Source organism: Mirounga angustirostris, unplaced genomic scaffold (genome assembly GCF_029215605.1).
Source record: "Mirounga angustirostris isolate CCGP_5_RB_7025 unplaced genomic scaffold, mMirAng1.0.hap1 SCAF_6, whole genome shotgun sequence".
Taxonomy (NCBI): Eukaryota; Metazoa; Chordata; class Mammalia; order Carnivora; family Phocidae; genus Mirounga; species Mirounga angustirostris.
In genome coordinates this window covers 72,037,695-72,063,045 of record NW_026991714.1, presented here as the reverse complement: position 1 = coordinate 72,063,045, position 25,351 = coordinate 72,037,695, and the positions used below count along the sequence as shown (strand labels likewise).

The 25,351-nt window shown below is 37.0% G+C and overlaps 1 protein-coding gene and 1 pseudogene across 8 annotated transcripts in view; one reads left to right on the top strand and one right to left on the bottom strand.

The window, feature by feature from the left end:
* PCDH15 (protocadherin related 15) overlaps positions 1-25,351 on the bottom strand; it is a 794,976-nt gene that overhangs the window by 757,665 nt on the left and 11,960 nt on the right. The gene's annotated exons all lie outside the window — the stretch shown is intronic.
* Positions 23,072-23,628, top strand: LOC123846357 (peroxiredoxin-1-like; annotated as a pseudogene).

Below are 25,351 nucleotides of genomic sequence, written 5' to 3'. Positions count from 1 at the left end.
AAAATACTATATGCTCCAGTAATTCCACTATTGGGTATATACTCAAAGCAAATACAAACACTAATTGGAAAATATACATGCATCTCTACATTTATTGCAGCCTTATTTACAATAAGCAAGATATGGAAGCAGCCCAAGTGTCCCTTGGTAGATGAACAGATAAAGAAGAGGTGATATATATGTGTGTGTATATATATATATCTCTCTACACTATACATACATAATGTACATATGTACATATGTATATACATTGTATATATGTATGTATATATACACAATGTATATATGTGTATATATATGTATATATACGATGTATATATACATGTAAATACCAGTATATATATACAATGGGTTGTGTGTGTGTGTATACACACAATGGAATACACACACACACGCACACACACAAGGACTATTACTTGTCCATAAAAAAGAATGAAATCTTGTCATTCGTGACACCATGGATGGACATAGAGAGTATTATGCTAAATGAAATAAGTCAGACAAAGAAACACAAATATCTCATAATTTCACTTATATGTGGAACCCAAAAATCAAAACAAATGAACAAATGAACAAAAAACAGAAACAGACTCATAAATACAGAGAAAAAACTGCTGGTTACCAAAGTGGAGTAGGTAGAGGGTGAATGAAATAGATGAAGGGAATTAATAGGTAGAAGCTTCTAGTTATAAAATAAGACATAGGGATAAGAAGTATAGCATAGGGAATACAGTCAAAAATATTGTAACAATGCTGTATGGTGACAGATGGTAGGTGGCTATACTTATTATGTTGGGCACCTGAAACTAACATAACACTGCATGTCAGCTATACTTCAATAAAAATATAAATAAAAAGAGGATAAAAATAAAGTAAATAAGAATATCAAGAGAAGGAAGAGGATGAAGAGCTAGAAGAAGGGCTACAGGTCATCGGAACAAGGCATCTGAAATGAGAGCTTTCATTTTTGGTTTTTGGGTCGTATTGAACAGTTCAGAAGTCCATCTATCGTATTAATAATTTCCCAGTATAAATATGTTCTAAATTCCTGTCATTTTAGCATGATATGAGAAGAGGTAACATATATTTGATATCTCCAGTTTTGCTGTGGGCTAATTATTTCTATGAACACAATACATGAGTATTTGAGGTTGAAATGTATTTATCAGTACAACAGCATGAACGTCTGTTTGGCTGGATCCGTGAACCACACATTCTTTCTAAATCGATATTCAGACTGTAACAATAGCTCCATTAGGTTCAGCTCTTTCCTGATTTGGTGCATTTCCTATATGCTGATACTCACAGCCAGTCAGCCTCCTGCTAGGACATATGTGTGAGGCAGAAGCAGGGTAATATTTCAAGGAAACTCATTCTTAATAACAATGAAGAACAAAGTGATGTTTATGAAGTTTTTTGTTTTCTGTTTTTGTTTTTTTTTGTTTTATCAACCTGATTGTTGTGAGCACCGAATAAGAAAATGCAAGTGGGGTGCTTAACATGATGTCTGGCACAGAGTAAGAAATCCACAGATGTAGCACTGTGGTTATGATGATTATTATTGGTGGCATTTCATTGGCTCCCCTGTATGTAAGCAAACATGTGTATTCTAATACTGCATATTATCCACTTGAGCATGGGTGTGCATGCACCCAGATGTGGGCTGGGTGAAATCATGAGCTGCTACATGTGATCTATTTCTACAGTTAGAATAAGTGACTATGTTGAAATGTCATGAAATATCATGAAACCATGTGCTTTAAAAAAAAAAAAAAAGACCTAGATCTTTAGTGTCAAAGTAAATTCACTATAAAGAACTATATATGAAGATACACAGGTAACTGTATATGGAGGTATCAATGACATTATTCTATATGAAAAAACTATCTGTAGATAAAACAATACTCCAGGAAGATGTCAAAGTATCAAATGGAAATGTTCATTAAAAAGAAATATTTAATGTGGAATTTTTGTTTTTATTATTTTTTTTTAAGATTTTATTTATTTATTTGACAGAGAGACACAGTGAGAGAGGGAACGCAAGCAGGGGGAGTGGGAGAGGGAGAGGGAGAAGCAGGCGTAATGCTTAAGTGACAACAATTAAAAATAAAACCCTCTCCTACAGAAACTAATGAGGATACTAAGGCCCTGTGTCCTCAGAAGCTATTGCTTTAGAAAGATATAAAATAAGAAGTCCTCAACTCGCGGGTCACCTGGGTGGCTTAGTCGGTGAAGCGTCTGCCCAGGGTTCTGGGATCAAGTCCCGTGTTGGGCTCCCTGCTCAGTGGGGAGCCTGCTTCTCCCTCCCCTTCTGCCTGCCACTCTGCCTGTTTGTGTTCTGTCAAATAAATGAATAAAACCTTACAAAAGTAAAAAGTCCTCAACTCTCTTGCATGGCAGACTGCTAATTAACATCCGTTAATAAGAACAAAACATTTTAAATAATTTAAAGAAAGGAGGGTTGATAATTCATTGACTGGGATAGGAGAAGACTTGAAGAGAAACAGGAATGGTTCCATGGTGGCACTGAGAGAAGTCTTGAAGGTTGAGGAATTTAACACAATTATTCCACCTAGTAAAACTGATGAAAAACACACTTTCCCCCTTAGCTGTCCTTCCCTGTGCACTCCTGAAACAGACAGCTGGTGTTCCAGTAAGTCCGGGGAGTGGGGAGTGCATGGGGCCAAGGACACTGAGCAGAGGTGTTGAGTGACTTCAAAACGAGTATCCAGCATGCTTCCCTACCAGGACACCCCATTTTTAAGTAGATTAGCACGTTTAATTTTCTGGACTGTCACAATTCAGGCTCTCCTCCTGGGAGCCCTTGTGGGGACCAAGTTTACAATATCCCTCTAGTTCATACTATACTCTTTTCCAGTTTTAAATGTGTATTTCCTCCTACAACTGCAACTGGGCTTCTAAGAGCGGGTTTGCTGACTGTGTGGTCTACGACGACAGGACTAGGCAAACTACAGCCCCCTGGACAAATCCAGCACACTGCCTGGTTTTTGCAATGGCCAATAAAGTGAGAATGGTTTTTACATTTTTAAGTAGTTGTTAAAAAATCAGAGCAAGAATAATATTTCTTGGCATGTGAAAATTATATAAATTCTAATTTCAGTGTTCATTGTCTTGTCCACCCCTTTCCACAGGGCTGATAGTTTTCATGCTACAAGGGCAGAGGGAAGTCTCTGCAACAGAGACCAGCCGGCCCACAAAGCCTAAATGATCTACTCTCTCGTCTGTATAGAAAATGTTTGCCAACTGCTGCTCCAGGAAAATTATTTTGGAGATACGTAGATTTAGAAATACTGTGGAAAAAATGAACTGTGAACCTATGATATAATTTATCATTATCATTATTATTTTTTATTTTTTTAGAGAGAAAGGGAGAGTGGAGGAAGGGGCAGAGGGAGAGAGAGAATCCCAAGCAGGCTCCACACTCAACACAGCCTCACAGAGCCTGATGCGGGGCTTGATCTTATGACCCTGAGATCATGACCTGAGCTAAAGTCAACAGCTGGATGCTCAACTGACTTAGCCACCTAGGTGTCCCTATGATACAATTACAGAGTAATGTCAAAGTCATCCAGAAAAAGTCTGATAAAATACCCATCTTATTACTTTATAATTACATGTCATACAGGAAAAATCCGATACAATGGATTTATTCTAGTAGGTGGATATTAGATGATAAAATGATTCTGTTATTTCTAGTCTTACAAATGAAACTGAGCCCAAACACAGTTTTGGGGAAAATGATCATGTAGAACAAATTATATAGGTTGTATTTTAAAATGGATTCTTTTTACTCTTCTGTGAAGGTCAAGGATACTAAATACACCAGATCACCTAAGAAGCCTGCACCAGCACATTTAAATCTTTGAATGCCATTACTGTCTGCTTTCTTGGGAAAGCTGAAAACCACATTTTATGATAGATGCCACTGAAAAATTAAGCCAGAAATTGTTCCTATTAGTATATAATTTCAACAATTATAACAGAATAGCTTTTAAAACTGTAAAATTATATTATTTATATGTTTGTATATTTCCTACATACCCTGTAGGATTGCTTGTATTTTGAATAGAATTATGCCTTTAGAAGAAAAAGAGGCACTCCATACTAATGCCATGCCATATTAAGGGAAATATTATCCATATAATGTTTCTATTATTCCCCTCTATTAAAAACCTGTTCATTAAACAATCTCCCATGCTTTCCTTAAAAGAAAAAAAGCTAGTACTAATTTTGTTGTAAAAGAATAAAAATATCAATCTCTGAAAATTTAACAGAGAGAAAATGCATCCTTTCTTTGAAAAACATCAAAATAGTAGATTTAAGTATGTTCCCTAAGGTTTACTGCATATGTAAAGAAAATTATTATTTCTTATAAATGATACAGTTGTAGTTCATTTTAAATAAACCCTGAGAACATAAATCTGACTCACTCATAAGAGCTGAATTTGGTTGTAATTATTTATGTAACAAAAGCAACATTTATCTTAAAATGGATTAAAAAAATTACTTCAAGTAAATAAACATGTATCCATTAGTGACCTTCCAAACATTGTGGTAGCAGCAATAATTACTATATTAATAAAATGCATCCTCCAGTGTATTTTAACTGGTTCAGTTTATTAAATATGCTGATATCTACATACCTCTTCAAGATTACTTTGTAGGGAAAGTCTACTTTGCATGAGAAAATCAAGATGATATGCACAAACAATACATTTAGTACGACTTCACAAACTATGAGATTTGTAGGGACCCATTTTTCTGAATTCTCTCATCCATCTAAAGCCAGACATTTTGTGCAGATAATCTCATCTACTTTATCCAGACAATGGAAAATATTCAATATCTTTTTTTTTTAAGATTTTATTTATTTATTTGACAGAGTGAGAAAGTACAAGCAGGGAGAGCAGGAGGAGGAGGAGGAGAACAGGCTCCTCGCCGATCAGGGAGCCCAATGTGGGGCTCGATCCCAGGATCCCGGGATCATGACCTGAGCCGAAGGCAGATGCCCAACCATCTGAGCCACCCAGGCACCTCGAAAATATTCAATATCCTTTATTTCCTGTGCATGTGAATACTCAGTTCCTATCCATTTTTCTAAATTTTTTAAAGATTTTATTTATTTATTTGACAGAGAGAGAGAGGAAGGGAGAGAACACAAGCAGGGGGAGCAGCAGAGGGAGAGGGAGAAGCAGATTCCCCACTGATCAGGGAGCCTGACATGAGGCTCGATCCCAGGACCCTGAGATCATGACCTGAGCTGAAGGCAGATGCTTAGCCGACTGAGCCACCCAAGTATCCCCATTTTTCTTATTTTTTAATCTAAAAAATAGATTTCTTTTTCTTTTCAATAGTGTGGTCTTTCAGCTTTGTTTCTGCTTCCTACCTGCTCATCTTTTCCACTCAAATCCCAATTTGCTCTGAGCAATCTCACCTGGCTTGGCTGGAAGACCCATCCTCTAAGAAAGACAGGGGAGTCAATCAGTGAAGAGCCACACAGAACATGTAATACAAACTAAAAGATAGGGGGGTAAAAAGTGAAGGGAAGGGACATCCTTCAGGGAAGGGAAGGAAACGGGACGTCTGATGTGGGTGCAGCCATGGGGCAGGGATATTAGAGAAAGGGATTGGTTAGGGGTGTCCACTGCTGACTGGGGAGGGAAAGGAGCTCTTGTTTTCACATTGCCTAAGGGCACCCATCAGGGTCAATGCTGGCTATTCCTACTGGAGGGTGTGTGTGAGTGTGTGTGCGTGTGCGTACTCAGGCACGCGAGGGGAGGTTGGAAGCAGTTACGTGAACCATGTCCCCAGCTTTTGTGTCTCTGCAGGGAAGCCTGTAGCTCCAGGGGAAGAGTGCTACAGAGAACTTACTGATGCCCAGGACTTGGAAAAATACAATAATCAGTGGCAAGACTTTAATCTCCATTTTCCACAGGTCCTGAGCAACAAGACACTCACCCTCATGCTTTAAGTGTTTCTGTAACACTGCTTCAGGTCTTTCCTCCATTATCCCAGCTCCGATTGTCTAGTTTCAGGGTGATCTGAGTCCCTTTGCTCCTTCCCTGTTGCAGACCCATGCAGTGACCCCATGGCTGTTTCCTCCACAGTATCTCTCGAGTCTGGAAGCCACTTTCCATCCCTGCCTCCACACACGCCCCCCACAGCCTCTCTTCTGTGGGTTCTTTCAAAGCAGTTTCTTGATTGTCAGTCTCCCAAGACCTGATGCGTCCTGCTTGCCACACTCAGATGCATTTTCTTCAAACGTCACACTTCTTTTCAGGTTCCTTCTTCAACTGAATGCCTATTGGTTTCCCATTATCTCAGAATAAAGCCCAATCCTATCAGTCTAATTATTTCACAGTTGGGTTCAATTGATTTTACTTTCCCTGCCTGACTTTCCTTGAATCTGTTCTAGGTAGACTGGTTTCTACTTTGCGTTGACTTCTTCCCTGGCATTGCTGTTTGCAGCCCTACCTATCTAAGAAAACACCATCCAGGGGTGCCCAGGTGGCTCAGTCGGTTAAGCGGCTGCCTTCGGCTCAGGTCATGATCCCAGGGTCCTGGGGTCGAGCCCCACGTCTGGCTCCCTGCTCAGCGGAGAGCATGCTTCTCCCTCTCCCTCTGCCTGCCACTCTGCCTACTTATGCTCTGTCAAATAAATAAATAAAATCTTAAAAAAAAAAAAAAAACTTTAAAGAAAACACCATCCACTGGAATAATACACAAGTCCCAGGTTGCTCACAGGCCTTGGAATCTGCAGGGGTTTTGGTGGTAGAAGCTCCACCATGCCCAATGTGCCCCATTTATACAAGTTATCTCATGTATACCTTTAGGAAAATATTTGTATTTTTTTTTTACTCTATTTTACATTGTCTTGGAAAAAAAATACATTTAGCTTATACTGGTGTTTTAGCAGGAACAAAAACAACACTAAATAAGCATAGGGAAAATTATGCCCCTTTCACTAAATAATGTAGCATATATTTATAAATGCAGAAGAGAATCTTAAACATAAGGAGTCTATTACAAGCTAAGAAATCCTTATTTTCCATGAAAAAAGTGGTATTTAGAAATTCATAATTAAAACATTTAAATAAAATATATTTTATGTCGCTGAACTTTACTTGTAAAACTCAAATGGATTCCAAATTGCAATTGAATGGATATAGCAGATAATATTTTATTTTATTAAGATTTATTTATTTATTTATTTATTTATTTATTTATTTATTTATTTATTTGAGAGTGAGAAGGAGAGAAACAGCACAAGAGCAGGGAGGGTCAGAGGGAGAAGCAGACTCCCCGCTGAGCTGGGAGCCCGATGCGGGACTTGATCCAGGGACTCCAGGATCATGACCTCAGCCAAAGGCAGTCGCTTAACCGACTGAGCCACCCAGGCGCCCGCAGATAATATTTTAAAGTTGAAATAGAATTTTTAAATCATGTGGCATTAGTTATATTTAATAGGTGTGGTAAAAATGATATCCACAGAGAATCCTGTTATATGACCATGAGTCTACTTTTTGACTGTTGTTTGTTTATTGCCAGTAATGGTGGAACACATCTGCAAGCAAGCAGCTTGTGGTTTGCGGTAGAATTTCAAGGGCATAGGAGGAAGATGCACCTTCCTTTGTATGGTGTTGGTCTCAACCAATAAACCTGGATTACTTAGTCTCTATTAGCCTCGGGTGTTTGTAAAGTTTTAATTAGAATTACATATTAGTAGATGTGAAGAGTCTAGTAAAAAATCTGGAAAACAGTTATTTGTGATCATTCATAAGCCCTATTATCATTGCATTTCTACCTACTACATTATCTGGCAAAATACAAAAGATAAGTAAGTACTTATTGAATTAATGGATTGGCAAATTAATGAATAATTAGTAGGATTCAAAGTATATATCTGGCTATTAAAATAGTAGTAAAATGTGAAGTTTGTAAAGAGTCCATGGTTCCTTAATGTTTGTTGTAATACTTTCAAAAATTGAACTTATGAAATGTTTGTGGTGTAGACAGTAAAATGGAACTTATGAAATATTTATTTGTAGACAATACCAATTTTATTCTCATTTACTGTTTCCTTTCCTACATTTGAAAAATTATGTAGATATATATATATTGTGTGTGTGTGTTTCTTCCACAGAATTAGACTGGTTTAACATTTTTTAATACTTATTACATTTTACTTCTAAAAATTAATAACTATAACCTGAGTTTGAATGGAAGCTCTCTCTAAGTAGGTGGGCAACTAGATACTTGGGGCACATCTTAGCAGCTTTTAAATTAATCCTTTCTCAGAAAAAGAAATCTATTCAAAAATACAAATTAAAATTATTAGCTGCCATATTCATCCTACTTACCAAGTTATTTGGCTTTTCTTAATATAATTGAGAGATGTCTATTTTCACAGATTAATGGATTTTTGCCATATCTTTTGAAGGAGGTTATGATTGGAAAACAGAGATTAAAGAGTTTTCCATAGAAAGCAGCACATTTTTCTAGTATAAGGAGAACTACGGCATTGGGTGGATTGTAGATAAACAAACATCTCTTTGGGGCAACTTTTCACATTGAATATATGCCATTACATATGCTACGTTTGCTCAGAAACTCACAAACTACCTAGCTGGCAAGTTAAACAGTTCGCTCTTTGCTTCCTATGAAGATAAAGAGCATGGGGTTGTTTGCATAAAATTAGGTACATCCTTTCCCCTATTCCAAGTATCAACAGAAGCAGTTGTTCTTTCTGAGAGGACGTTAGGAGCTGATGGCCAGCATGTTGGAACAAAGTGAAGAGAACCTTCCACTGGCAAGAATAAGATGGCTCATGTTTTGGCCATCTCCACAGCATATTAATTTCTCCTTCAGGGGCCTAATACTTCACAAAAATTCATTGCTTATGCCAAACTGAGGGGTTTTATTATCAGTATGTTTTCATGGAAGTCAGCCTCTATCTTTGAGTATTCTTTTCTTCTAAAGCTGACCATGACTAGACAAAAAGAGAAGGGATGAAGAGTTGGATGGAAATATAATCAATCCAGAATGTTATAAAAATCAACTCTCATCTGTAGGAAAAAAAAAATGTTAAGACCTGGCAAAGAAAACAACAAATAGAAAAGGTTGAAACAAAAGATATGCATGGGGGAAATCTTTAGTCTTTTGTTTTAGTCTTATATTTCAGTGACACATTAGCAGCACGTTTTTATGAGAACATTTTCTATGCCATTTTCCTCACAGATAATGCTTCAGGCAACTGAAATCAACTTTGATTAATTATTATTGTCTGTAATCTGTACTCAATGTTTGGAATGTCATAAAGCATGTCTAAAAAATAAAACTAGGGATTTGATATCTGTGCAGTTTTCTCTCAAAGGAATGAGTAAAAATATAAACTCAGTTTCAATGATTTGTTTTTCTTCTTATGTACTGGAAGATGAATATTTTTTTAAATGGTGAAAAATAACATTGCTTCTGGAATTAAGGAGAATATTCAGGCATTAGGATATTTTTAAACACACACATACTTTCATCTAACCATTAACTCTTTCAACACATATTTATTGATGTATTTGTGGATGTGCAATTTATCTGTCTAGCAGTGGAATGAGACTCAGGCTGAATTTTATAGAGGAGCAAAAATGGATTTAATGGCCACATTGCCAAGACTGAACAGTGAAAGGCTCAAGAAAAACAAACAATCGAAATAATCATGCCTAAGAGAGCACAAAGTAACAAGAACTGAACTCCATATTGAAAGGTCAGCTACAGAGGACAGGTACAAAAAATAAGCAATTTTGTGATTACAACCATAGAGATTTTAGCTCAAACAGATGGAAGAAATATTTCATGGAGGTCTAACAGCCAAGCCAACAGGCAAACTAAGTAGTCCTTAAAGGCACACTAAGTTGCAGAGTAAACTTCATACAAAATACCCATCTATAAAGATAAATATGACCCAGTTCTTACCTTAAAGGTTTGGATAGTCCAGTTGGGAAAAGAGATGAGTTATCCAGTATGATCAATGTTGTGCTTCTTGCAAGGCATACTAGACAGATGGAGCAGAGAGTGCATAACTCTGCAAGGAATGGAGACAAAGGAAAGCTTCTAGGGAAGGAAGACTGAGCTGGTTCTTTACGGATGAACAGGATGCTGGACAAACTCTATAAAAGACACTGAGGCTTAAAATGCATGTTTTGTTTTAGTAACTCTTGGTTGGTATGTATGTTTATCAGGTAAAAGTTGAGTAGATGAGTTTGAATATGGAACACTTTATAGACCAAGCTAATAGATTTAACTATTTTTAAATAACTTTTTTAGTGTTTATTTTTCAGAAAGAGTACTCTAAGAAAACAGTGTAAGTTTGAGGGGGCATCAAGACCATCTAGGAGACTGCTGTACTTGTCAGAATAATAGAACATGGAATCTTAACTAATAAACTAGCAAGGCCAAAATGAACAATGAACAAGACAGGAAACACAAATGTTGGTGAGGACATGGAGAAAGGGGAACCCTCCTACTCTGTTGGTGGGAATGCAAACTGGTGCAGCCACTCTGGAAAATGGTATGGAGGTTCCTCAAGACGTTATAAAGCTACTCTATGACCCAGCAATTTCACTACTGGGTATTTACCCCAAAGACACAAATGTAGTGATCCAAAGGGGCACATGAACCCCAATGTTCATAGCAGCAATGTCCGCAATAGCCAAACTATGGAAGGAGCTGAGATGCCCTTCCACAGATGAATGGATAAAGAAGATGGGTTCATAGATAAAATGGAATATTACTCAACCATCAGAAAGGGTGAGTACCCACCATTTGCATTGACATGAATGGAACTGGAGGGTGTTATGCTAAGTGAAATAAGTCAAGCAGAGAAAGACAATTATCATATGGTTTCACTCATATGTGGAATATAAGGAATAGCACAGGGGACCATAGGAGAAAGGAGGGAAAACTGAAGGGGGAGAAATCAGAGAGGGAGACAAACCATGAGAGGACTATGGACTCCAGGAACCAAACTGAGGGTTACAGAGGGGAGGGGGGTGTGGGCCGGGGGTAACCAGGTGATGGGTATTAAGGAGGGCACATATTGCATGGAGCACTGGGTGTTATCCACAACTAATGAATCGTTGAACACTACACCAAAAACTAATGATGTACTATATGTTGGCTAACTGAACATAATAAAACAGAAAGAAATAAAATAGAACAAAATAGCAAAGCATGTAGAAAGGAACTGATGCAACAAATAACTAACAAGTAGAATCAACAGAACTAATATGTAGAAAGGTTCTACATACATGAGAAGTGACAGAGAGAGGAGATCAAGTTGTTTTTGAAAATCTGACTTAAGCAATTAGGAAGGTGAATAAATAAAGGAATGTGGTGCGAATGATGACTATTATAATTTTAGAGATTAGATTGAATGCCTCTTGGACAATCAAATGGTCAAAAACAGGATGAAATAAACCTACATTTAAAAAAAAAAAAAAAAAAAAAAAACCTAGGGGCGCCTGGGTGGCTCAGTCGTTAAGCGTCTGCCTTCGGCTCAGGTCATGGTCCCAGGGTCCTGGGATCGAGTCCCGCGTCGGGCTCCCTGCTCTGCAGGAAGCCTGCTTCTCCCTCTCCCACTCCCCCTGCTTGTATTCCCTCTCTCGCTGTATCTCTCTCTGTCAAATAAATAAAAATCTTTAAAAAAAAAAAAAAAACCTAATCCACTCAAATCATAAAGCCTTTCAGTGAACTGTTTATTAATTTTGGTTGTATTCCTTTGATTTTCATTATATTTCTTCAATTTTCTGTGAGATTCCATAATTTCTTTTGACTTAAAGGATATGAAACTGTCACTAAAGTGAATAAATGCTATGATATTCCTTGTTCTGGGAAAACAACTGAAGATATTATGCACTACACTACTTTATCAGTTACCCACATGTGCATTCAATCACAGAAAAATTTTATGGTCAATAGTTATTTAAACAACATTCAGTGCAGCTGAATTTTAATATCCTAAAATAATTACAAAGGCACATCCATTAAATTCAAGCTATGAGGGGCATAAAATTCTATCCATTTTTGTTAGTGGTTTGCTAGTAGCTGTCATACAATTATTACTGGTTTTCTCACATCTATCACAGCATTATATATGAGCTGTGGACATCTGGAAATCACTATTTCTGATCTCAGTAAATGAGTACTAGCCATGCCAACCCTTGAAAGCTGGCCTTTAAGTCTGCATATTAAAGTGATAAGGAGAAAGGAGCAAGTGTAAGTTCCTTTTGAGGATTCATATATATCTTCTTCTTATACATAGATAGATACATTTCTCTGATTATTCCTAACTCCTCATCTACCCTAAAGAGGCAGATTAAAAATGAAATCATTAATTTTATTTTCTTCCCCACTTATACTCTATCTAATTGGGTGTGTGTCACTTTATCATTGATTTTTTTCAACATTAGTGAGGGGAAATGTCAACCCACCTTCTCCCCTCCCCCCCCCCCCCCCCCCCCCGCCCAGTGAGATTTAAACAATGCCATATTTTGGGCTCTTAAAACCAAGCATCTGTTCTCTAAAACACTAAACTTCCTGAGTTGGCCCTCATGAGTTAAAATGTGAACCACATTAAAAATCCATCTTCTTAATCAGGATGAAGCTGAGGTATTTTGGTTTCTAATAAAATTTTAGCTAATATTTGTGTGCTATATTTAATTAAATATTTTTTAAAACCTCATAGAAATAATTTAAAAGGATATAAAGCAACAACCCTACATTAAAGGGAAGACATTTGAAATGTGGTTTGGGGATGAGGGGCACTGGCATCCTTACTCTTGAATCTTCCATTCTGAGAGAAAATATAAGAATTTGTACTTTCCCCAAGACTGGATTGAAAGAGTAGATACAGGCTTATTAACCACTTATCTGAAATTTCCAAATAAAAAATAGGCATATTGTAAAATAGGCAGATTGTAAAATCAGATGTCGATTCTGCCTCAAAAGGATTGGGAGTGTATGTTTCAAGGAAAAATATTAATAGTTTTTTGGGGAGCTGTGCATATGTTATAGGTCAACTAGGATAGGCACTGAATAGGGTATGGGGATATAGAAAGTAAGCAGGGAACAGAAAATATATTCTCACTTGCTCAAATGAAATTATAACTCAATGAGAATCTCTGGTTACCAGATTAAAGCCCGAGCCTTGGTTCCAAACTGTATTTGGTCTAACACCATGATGAGTAGGGAGATTGGAGAAGGTCCAGAAATGAGATAACTTCCTGTGGAAGGAGTTACGCCATATTTTGTTTCAATGGAGTATCCTGAAGAAAGGGAGCATTGATAAACCGAAGGCCAGAGAGCCACGTAAGAAGTAGAGGGGCACCCACTGAGTACTTTCTCCTGGATGCCTTGGTTTTAAGCATATTGTTTTGTGAGAGGCAAAGAATACTGCATTCTGGATAGAACTTGAACTCTTTTCCTTCTAAAATTCTGATTCTTTTCAGAAGTTGATCTAATCATTCAGTCAAGAGATTTTCATGATCCTGAAGTTTGGGGAATTTGTTCTATAAAAAACAGGGAGTGTTGCCAACGAGGCAAGAAGGTTGGCTGTTGATCACCTTGTCTAGCTCGGGCAGAGAAGGGAGGTGATGCACTGGGTAGGGCACGTCTGAATCCAAGGGGGAGGCTGGAGAGAACTCAGAGCAACTTTCAGTGGAGAATGCCTTGACCATATGAGAAGAGGATAGACCAGCAAAAGGCAGACAGATTCTAACTGTCCACACAAATACTGACCCATTGAGGGAAATGGAGCTCTCTGTGATGTCCAGTTTCAGAAAATAAGAAGTATCTATAAACCGATTCTCCCAAACTGATGAATGTACCCACTGTGTAGAGATCTCTCCACAACAAACATGCAGATCATGAAAACTGAATCTAAGTCATAAAAAGAGTGTAGGCATATAGAGAGATTTTATGAAAATCAGTAAATGAGTCAGCCAGAACGGTCCATGAGTCCATGGATCCCCTTATGTCCCAAAACGCCCACACACCAGCCATGCGTCTGTCTCCTCCTCTGAGCCATCCTCAGCTTCACAAATACCATCTATACTTTCAGTTTCCTTCTGTCCACAGCTGAGTGACTGAGCTGAACTCAGAGGGCTCCTCATGCCTATACACTTGTATCATATACGGGCATTATTCTTATCAAGGACAACAGCAATATCATATTTCAAGGGAATGGAACTTTTTATAAGCAAAATTATGAGATCTTGACTACTGTTTTATATCCTTAAGAATGTGCTTTTTTTAGGGGGGGAGGGGCAGAAGGAGAGGGAAAGAGAGAATCTCAAACTGGTTCCATGCCCAGCGTGAAGCCTGACACAGGGCTCGATCTCACAACACCGAGATCGTGACATGAGCTGAAATCAAGAGTCAGATGCTTAACCGACTGAGCCACCCAGGAGCTCCTCCTTAGAAATATTCTTTATATGATCTGTCTGTATAGCAAATAAAAACATGTAAAAATGATTAAAATTTCAAAATGTTCTTTCACTGATGTCAACCGCAGTCCCACTTTGTTACAGCAATGGAAAATGAGGAATATTTTACTTATTTATTTCTTGAGCGTTATATAAGTCCCTGGATTCACTGGATTTTATCCAAAATTACACATTTTTATGTGACAAATGCAGTTATTTATTTGTTCATCTAAGTGGCAGCTGTGTTCTTGGTCTATGAATTAGGGCTCTGTAAATTTTCTTTAAAAAGGATGAGGATAATGGAAAGGAAAATAAACTACAGGAAAGGAGACTAAGAAGAAAAAATATATATATTCTTTTAACTTTGGTAATTAAAACAATGAATTTGAAAGATGCCTGTACATATATGCTGTCTTCCAACTGCTTTGGCTATGGATATGTTAAAACAAACATTTGAACTTCAGTGAAATTCAAAAGACACACAATTAGGCTTCTTTACATTTATAAAACTACAGTTTCTTATACTCTACACTTTTAAGATACCATATAATATCTGGCATTACTACTTTGGATAACAAGCCCAAAATGGAGATTTTTTTTTTTTTTAAAGTAGATTCCTAAGTGTAAGTAGGCTCTTTAGGCAGATAAATATTTCCAATCATGAGCTCACTGTGGCCAGATATTATCATTCACCACAATTTTATGTTTATATTTTCCTTGCTAAAAAAATCATATATATATGTCTAAACAATATATTTAGTGTTGTTTCTTTTTTCAAATTTATAAAAACATCATTTTATAAATAAATAAATTATTCTGGGACATGCTTTCCTGACTCCTGGTATAAAAACCCGAATTTAAGACATTCATGTAAAACACAGTTATTTAGTTGACATTTGCTTTAAGAATTCAAGTAATAAAAAGATGTCTCCAGGCAAAAAATGGTGAATTTGTATTTAATGGCTCCCAATCTATCATTCAGATGTGTGTGCCTATCCATGTACTGAGAAATCCTCTAAACTTTTGCTTACCAAACTTTACCCATACCCATTCTATGTGTTATTCTGCTAGAACTCTGTTATGTAAGTGGAATACAGAATAATATAGTTACTATTATTTGTTAATCACATGTAATACATTAAGCATTATGCTGGGTGTCCTGCATTATTTTATTTCATTTAATAAAAATTTTATCAGTTAGGATAGGCAAAGATATGCTGCAAAAAGAATAAAACAGGCTTAAAACAACAGAAAGTATATACTCTTGTTCATTCTCCATGTCCAAATGGTTATGCTATCAAAGTTGCTCAGAAGAGCAGTTTTGCAGAAATAATAATGATACATTCAGCAGATGGAAGGAAATGTGGTGAATTCTACACTGACTCTCAAATTTTTCTTTCACAGGTGATTTTTCATAACTTCACTTTTAATCACAAATATGGTTGGACATCATTTAAAGAAAACAAAAGGGGCGCCTGGGTGGCTCAGTTGGTTAAGTGACTGCCTTCGGCTCAGGTCATGATCCTGGAGTCCCGGGATTGAGTCCCACATCGGGCTCCCTGCTCGGCGGGGAGCCTGCTTCTCCCTCTGACCCTCCTCCCTCTCATGCTCTCTCTCATTTTCTCTCTCTCAAATAAATAAATAAAATCTAAAAAAAAAAAAAAAAGAAAACAAAAGGAAAACACCCACAGAAGTGCAATCCCGTAATGTGCCCATATGGAGAACAAGAAATATTTGGTATCAGGTCTAGTGGCTGTCCTCCCTCAAAAAAACATTCTGAGAGACTCATTATCAATATTTGCGAAGGAAGGTGAAGCTCAGAGAAATAAAGTACAGTTAATCAATATAAAATCATTAATCCAGAATTCTCAGAATGAAATATGAATCTGTTTCCAAAGCCTTTTCCTCGATTGTTAACATTTTAATTAGATCTTAAATGTACTTTATTAGGCTAATCATAAATCCTTTTATTAATACCCTATTATCATTACCAAGTGAACGGGGCTTTTCTTAAAAAGTATGCATTTATAGAATGTAATGACCATTGCCAACTTGCCCAGCCCAAGAACTACAATAGTACCGACACTATGCACCTGCACCTCTCTAGTACCCCACTCCCTCCTCTCCACACCGCTCCAGGAGGTAATCTCTCTTCCAGATGCCACACAAGGGCCATCCTTGTAGGAAGACCTTGCTAAAGACAGCAGTCTCAGGTCTCTGCACACGATTAAACTAAATTGCATTTAACCTGGATATATCACATTTTCCTCTGATCTGAAATTTATAAACATCATGAATGATGTTGACAAACCATGAAGCTATCTTAAACAAATATATTTTCAAAATAGTGTGCTTTAAGACTTTAGGCTGAGTCTCTGAAATGTACAGAACAGAAAGAAGAAAGGTGAGCAAAACTGATCTAGATGAGAATGCAAGGTTAACAGCCTAGTACCCGCTTTTCTTCTTTTTAGAATATCCGGAATGACAGGAAGATACAAAGAGGCCCAAGTCTACACAATATAATATTTTAAAAGCCTTTAATTTTATAACTTATGAATAAGAAACATGTCTGCAATTATTATAGTCCTATTGTTTCCTAATAGTAGGAAATGGGGCCAAGTGTTTGGCTCTTTTATCCAAAATCATGTAAAGGAAAACCGTGGCTACACTGAGACATATGGTGGTAAAATATAAGTAGACAGGATTTCAGTAAGTTGCAGTTCTTCTGAGTATATGAAAGTCCTTCAAACCTTCCCATCATAGCATATGCTATTTCCTCTGTCTGAGCTCTGTTTCTTCCATTTATCACATATCTCTGACTCTGTTTATCCTACTCCTAGTCAATGCTCAACCTAGAACTGTTCTTTACAAAAACAATTTAACACAACTAACTCCAGAATGATTTAGTCTGAGATTTTGCTTTCCCATAATATTGTGTGAATGCCACTTTGACAGCTTTATGAGTTTTCTTGTCTGTGCCCCTAACTATGCTGTAAAATCTTTAAGAGATGTGTTAGTTTTCTATGGTTGTTGTAACAAGCCACTCAGACTATGCGGCTCAGAACAACAATTCTGTAAGACATAGTTTCATTGGCCTAAAATCAAGGTGTGGACAGGTCTATGTTCTTTTCCTAGGGTCTTTAGCAAAATTCACTTCCTTGTCTTTCCTAGGTTCTAGAAGCTGTCCACTTCTCTTGGCTAATGGTCCTTCCTCCCTCCTTAGAGGTAGTAACAGCCAGATAATTTCTTCTCATACCACATCACTCTCACTTCTTCCACACTCATATTTCCCTCCCACACAGAATTAAAATGCTTCAGTTTTCCACTTTTAACAACTCTAATGATTACATTGGGTCCCCTGGACAATCCAGCATAATCCAGCATAATATTTTAAAGTCAGATGATTAGCTAACTTAATTTTACCTGAAATCTTAATTGTTCTTTGCCATGTAACATAATATACTCATAGGTTCTGGAAATTAGGATGTGGAATCTTTGAGGAGCTATTACTGTTTTTATCCCAAGGGGGATAATAAATTATCTGGTGTATGTCATGAATTCAATAACTATGGTATAAAACAATCAAGTTTCAGGGCATATTTAGCTCATTTTATTCAACACCATGGACAGAAGAGGTTAAATTTTTTTGAACATCTGAAGCAGATGAGGATCTACTACATGGATAATATCCAGGTCAATTTGACTAACTAGTTTATTACAAAAATCTCCTACTAAAGACTTATTTTTCAATTAATCTGTTCATGTAACAGATGAGGAAACCATTTCCCAGATAGGGGAAGTGATTTTTTCAAGATCATTCAGCTTACTTCCTCTCAAATCTTAGTCTTGTCAATTCTGGGTATCCCCTTGGCAAAATAGTCTTATATAAGTGGTCTTAGTTATTGTTCCTCTGCTCTCAAAGTCACTTGAGGGGATCACCTCAGTCCTATGATTGTCAGGAAGCACTGTGCCTCACTGTCATTGTCCATGCTGAGACTCTGTCAGAGTGTTCCCAAATTTGCAACTCTTCAAGCATCAAAGTAATATCTTATGGGAGAAGATGTCTGCAAATGACTTATCTGATAAAGGGCTAGTATCCAAAATCTATAAAGAACTTATCAAACTCAACACCCAAAAAACAAGCAAACAAAAAAATCCAGTCAAGAAATGGGCAGAAGACATGAACAGACATTTCTCCAAAGAAGACATCCAGTTGGCTAACAGACATATGAAAAAATGCTCAATATCAGTCATCATCAGGGAAATATAAATCAAAACCACAATTACGTATCACCTCTCACCTGTCAGAATGGTTAAAACTAACAATTCAGGAAACAACAGATGTTGGTAAGGATGTGGAGCAAGGGGAACCCTCTTATACTGTTGGTGGGAATGCAAGCTGGTGCAGCCACTCTGGAAAACAGTATGGGGGTTCCTCAAAAAGTTAAAAACAGAGCTACCCTATGACCCAGGAATTGCACTATTAGGTATTTATCCAAAGGATACAAATGTGATTCAAAGAGGCACCCGATGTTTATAGCAGCAATGTCCACAGTAGCCAAACTATGGAAAGAGCCCAGATGTCCAATGACAGATGAATGGATAAAGAAAATGTGATATATATATATATATATATATATATATATGCGCGCGCACACGCGCACATGCATACACAATGGAATATTACTCAGCCATCAAAATGAAGGAAATCTTGCCATTTGCAATGATGTGGATAGAACTAGAGGGTATTATGCTAAGTGAAATAACTCACTCAGAGAAAGACAAATACCATATGATTTCGCTCATATGTGGAACTTAAGAAACAGAACAGATGAACATAGAGGGAGGGAAGGAAAAATAAGATAAAAACAGAGACGCAAGCAAACCATAAGAGATGCTGAACTCTAGGAAACAAACTGAGGGTTGCTGGAGGGGAGGTGGGTGGGGGGATGGGGTAACTGGGTGATGGACATTAAGGAGAGCATGTGATGGAATGAGCACTGGCTGTTATATGCAACTGATGAATCACTAAATTCTACCCCTGAAACTAATAGTGTGCTATACGTTAACTTAATTGAACTTAAAGTTTTTAAAAATTGACATTTTATTCATAGAAGTGCTTAATATCCTGATGTCACTCTAGTTCTTCATGGAAGTAGGGGGACTACTTCATTCCTCCCTCTGTGTCACATTTTGTAACTTGCAAAACACAATAGAGCTACTTAAACTCTGGGGATTCAGGGTCTCTCACACACACACAAAAAAGAATTATTTTCAGCTTCTCGTGACCATATGTTTTAGACATACATTTATGAGACTAGGCTGGGGCACCAAATTCAGTGAGAAACTATGCATTTCACCCTTATATTTTGATTATAATCTAATGAGTATGTTCAGAAAAGGAGGCTACTGTCTACCAAATAACTGACAGATTTATAAAAAAGATTATTCTTTCAAAACTCAAATTTGTACTGTGGGGAAAGAAATCTGTCCCAGGAATCTCTGCATAGTGTTAATATACCCAGAGTATATTTGGTTACCTTCAGTATGGGCATTTAATAATAATTAAAATCCTATTGTTCTCAAGTAAAAATTTACCCAGACAAGAACAGTAGAGAAAAAGCGGAAAATGAGACGACTAATGGAATTAGGATGGCATCCAGCTTCCATTCTTCATACTTGTATCCCTATAACAGAAGGCCTGCTGTCCTTCATCCCTCAGGTCCCTTGAGGAGGACAAATACTGCTAGGGAATATTACTTTTAATCTTTCAAAATTAATAGACATATTTGATATTTTCATATTGAGTTACACATGGGTGTGGAAAATAATGCATGCTCATTTCCCGTACACTGAATTTCAAAAATTTGCATATATATGCATTATTAATAAATTATAAATTCAATTTTTGTTTTATATAATGCAGCCTCCACAAAATTTAAAATTGTTTTCAATTTCCATAGTTTGTAATACAATGTATAGAAATTCAGACAAACATGACTTCAAAGAATGAGTCTATGAGGATGATTACATATATTCTTTGGTCCTAGATTCTTCAAATCTTATTTGGTCAAAAGTTAAGAGTTAAAAGGTATTTCTTGAAGCAGAATCTAAGTTTGTTCATTTTATAATACTAAAAGGGAAGTAAAAGGCTTAAAAACTCTAAATTTTTAGAGAAAAATTCTGCATTCTAGGATCCCTTATTTCTCTATCATTTTGACTTTAAATGATTATTTTAACAAATTAAACACAAAATATCCATGTCCTTTTCTTTCTTGAGGGAAAATTATGTTTATTATTTTTTGTAAGAATACCCAATATACAATTGTTATCTTACCAATTAAATATTTAATATATAGTTGTTACCTTACCAATTGTATATTGGACATTCCTATAAAGAAAAGCAATTCATTAAATTGTATATAACACTGAGTAAAGGATCCAGAAAGTCATTAAAATTAAACATATTCTTCTTTCAACAAAAAATGAAATCAGAATAATTGTAAAAATTGATAATTTTTTTACCACATTGGTAAAAATCATAGCAAAGCATTGAGGATTACTATTTTTGTCATAAAAATTTAACATCACAATGAATCAACTGTTTTCTCTTTCAGACTGAATTTGCCCACAACTAAACTCATGATCTCCCTTCTAACTGTGGTCCTTTTAAGGTTTCTGTGTCAGTGAATGGCCCTGCTCTTGGGACTACTTACGCCAGCTTTGTCTCCCTTATTCCCTTCCCTCCTGGTTTTTAATAAACCACACATTGTGTGTTTGTGTGTGTGTGTGTGTGTATTATATATATATATTATATATATATATCTTATATATTATATATATTATATATTACATATTATATATATAATATATATATTATATATATATATATATTTTTTTTTTTTCCCCAGCCTCTCCACCAGTCTCTATATCTAGTTTCCTTCCCCAGCCAACCCTACCCCCTCGTGGTTTAAACCACCACCTTCTCCTGCTTGGACTATGCCACAGGTGTGCATCTTAGCTATCGTGTTATTTTTCTCTATCAGTCCCTATGAGAATCCATTTTTCTCACTACATCTAGTGATCTGTCTTGGAACAAATGGGATCATGTCGTCACACCTTCCCTCCCACTACTGCTCCTGCTTTTAAAACTCCAATGGCTTCACTTATAATTAAAACTAAATTTATCACTGTTACCATCAACAAACCTTGGTCCCTGCATATCTCCTCAGTTTCATTAGCATTTGATTTACACTGGCCTTATTCAGACTCTTCATCATACTGCATTTACTTCTGATCATGGGGACTTACATATTATTCCCTCCATCGGGAATAAACTCCTTGCCCCCAACACCTTTTATAGTACCTGGCATATAGTAGCAATCCTATAAAAGTGTGTTGAATGAATAATTAAATAAATGAATAGTAACTAAGGTGATTAGTACCTCCAGTATATTACATAGGCAATGGCAGATATTTAATGAATTATAGACAAAAATATTCACTAGCAGAGATGCAGTGATTCATAGAAAATTCATTTCTCTGACTGAAGCAATGATGATTATATCCTAAACCAGAATAATCATAATGGTTCAGCTTAGAGGTAGCAGTTCATTTCACATATTCTTATTTTCTTATACTCAAAAAAAATCCACTAAAACTAAACAAAAAGCCAAAAATGCATATGTGGCAATAAATACCCAAAATATATTTTCTATAAAAGTATCAGTCTTTCCTAAAGAGACTTTGACCCAAGTTTATTCCTTGTAAATATCTGCTGTAACATTCCAATGTGAAGGAATGGTGATAAAATTTGATAAACCTATGCTGACATGTTTTTTTTTTAATTTAAGAGCATCTTTTCAAATAACTTTTTATATCAAACTTGTTCGAAATGATTTCTAAATCTCAAACCTGAAAGAATGTTAACTACATACTTAAGAAACATATTCCAGAAGTACCAGCAAAGATATTTCCTTTTTTTTCTAGGTTTATATAATGAAATTCTGCAATAGAATCCAATTGATCAGTATAATTTGCTAATATATTCAAATAAATGTGTTGCCAAACTTCATACATACAGCATTAAGAGAAGAGAGTCTTTTTTTTTTTAAAGATTTTATTTATTTATTTGAGACAGAGAGAATGAGAGAGAGAGAGCATGAGAGGTGGGTGGGTCAGAGGGAGAAGCAGACTCCACGCCGAGCAGGGAGCCCGATGCGGGACTCGATCCCGGGACTCCAGGATCATGACCTGAGCCGAAGGCAGTCGCTTAACCAACTGAGCCACCCAGGCGCCCAAGAGAATCTATTTTGAGATTCTCTAAACTTAGAATATAATTTTCCCTTTGTGCGTACTTTTGAAATTCACTTGCTCCTATACATCTTTCATTAAAGAAAGTGGATTATGTATGTATGTATGTATGTATGTATCTATACAGACTTTTTTCCCCTGTTAGAGCAATATTTATTTGTAATTTGGTATAGTTCCAAAAAATTGCATTTCAAATATGGTTGTAGATGTCTTCTTCCTGACTGGTCTTTGGTGTGCTCTGTCTCAGATCTGTCAATAGAAAGATGTCTTCAGGAAATGCCAAAATTGGGCATCCTGCCCCCAACTTCAAAGCCAAGGCTGTTATGCCATATGGCCCCATTCAAAGACATTAGCCTCTTGGACTACAAAGGAATATATACTATGCTCTTTTAACCTCTTGACTTCATTTTGTGTGCCCCATACAGATGAATGCTTCCAGCAACAGGGCAGAAGAATTTAAGAAACTCAAGTGTCAAGTGATTGGTGCTTCTGTGGATTCTCATTTCTGTCACCTGGTCTGGATCAACATCGAAGAAAGGAGGAGGCCCGGGACCCGTGAACGTTCCCTTGGTATCACATCCCAAGTGTACCATTGCTCAGGACTATGGAGTCTTAAAGGTTGATGAAGGCATCTTGTGCATCTTTATCATTGATGATAAAGAAATCCTTTGGCAGATCGCTGTGAAGACCACCCTGTTGGCCACTCTGTGGATGAGACTCAGACTAGTTAAGTTTACTGACAAGCATGGGAAAGCCTGGCAGTGATGCCATCAAGCTCACTCTCCAAAAGAGCAAAGATTATTTCTCTAAGCAGAAGTGAACACTGGGCCATTTTAGGGCCAGGATGCCATGGGCAGCCATGAAAAATCTCTTTGGTACTAACATCTTAAAACAAAGACTTTAGACTCAGTGCAGATGTGGTATGGGACAGGACGGGCCTTTCCTGCAGGGGCTGGGGAGGCCAGCCTTTCTTGATCTTGTGTTGTTTCTGTTAAACTTGAACTAAGAAAAAAAAAATTAAAGAAATAAGATAAGGTGTAGGAATCACATAAGCATAAAATTTTGAATGAGATTTAGTTGTCTCCAAAGCCTATTATGTTTTTCATATTCTAAGTCATTGACTTTTTTAAAAAAAATCTATTCATTATTTGTTTACTCTACCAAAACACGTCAGCAATCTTAAATTGCAGTACTTCATTTCACACTGCAATGTGCCAGGTCAACAATGAGTACTGCTATTTGACACTTCCCTGTCTTGGGGGGATGTTATCGAACCTCTTCTGTTTTTGAAGTGCTTTCTCATAAGTTTCTAGTTTTTCCTTTTTTAAAACTAATTTATTTATTTGAGAGACGGAGAAAGAATGTGTGCCAGGAGGGGCAGAGGGAAAGAATCTTCAAGCAGACTCTCCGCAGAGCCTGATGGGGCAGGGGCTTGATCCCATGACCCCGAGATCACAAAACCAAGAGTTGGATACTTCACCCATGGAGGCACCCAGGCACCCCAGTTTCTAGTTATTCTTACCAGCAATGCCATCATTGGCCAGTTGTTCCTTGCAGTAATCTCTAGTGATGGGATCGGGGTAGTAGAAAATCCAGAATTAAAAAGTTTCTTTGCAAGGCTGCTTTTAAGGGGCACCTGGGTGGCTCAGTTGGCTAAATGTCTGCCTTCGGCTCAGGTCATGATCTCGGGGTCCTGGGATCAAGTCCCACATCAGGCTCCCTGCTCAGTGGGGAGTCTGTTCCTCCCTCTGCCTCTCCCCCAGCTTGTGTTCTCTTTCTCACTCGCATGAAAGAATAAAATCTTAAAAAAATAAAAAGGCTGTTTTTATGATGTCTTCTGTATCATCAGCATAAGCACAGCCCTTGGAAAACTCTTGGAAGACTTTTCAGTAAATAGAAGCTGATTTTCATATGATTTGATTATGTAAGTTAGTTTCTCTGTGTCTTTTTTGTGTATGCTATGGAATGAAGCAGTTAATATTATACGACAAACAGAAATACATCATGATTGTCTTCAAACACTACACTTGTGGAGATCTGCTCCCAAAGCCAAGTTGAAACCAGCTGAGAAAAGGGACTTCTGCTGTCAGGTGGGATGGAGCTGGGAAGCTCTCAGGGACCAGTGCCAACAGCCTGCACGGGCTTCGGTCTAGTATCGGTGGGTCACTGGCCAGTAGTCCTGCGGGTGGGTTTTGTTTTTTTAAGAATATATCTCACTTTACATATTTATATAAACTCCCATGGAATTGATAATTTCACAAATGCTATTTGGCAAAGGTCCTAGTTTGAATTTAAATCTTACAAATTTAGAGATTAGATGGAAAATGTTTTCAAACTTCATTATCATTGGAAATGAAATCTGATGGCATCTCCTCTAAGGCACTCATCTGAAAGTAGAAGGAAACTTTAGAGGTACTGTAGTGTGTGTGTGCTCTGGTAATTTGTTTTTCTTTTTCTTTAAAATGCTATCCTAATTCCTTTTGGCAACAAATGAGATTGAAAGTCCAGTTAAGATTACTTTTTTAATGTAGGCCAAACTGTTA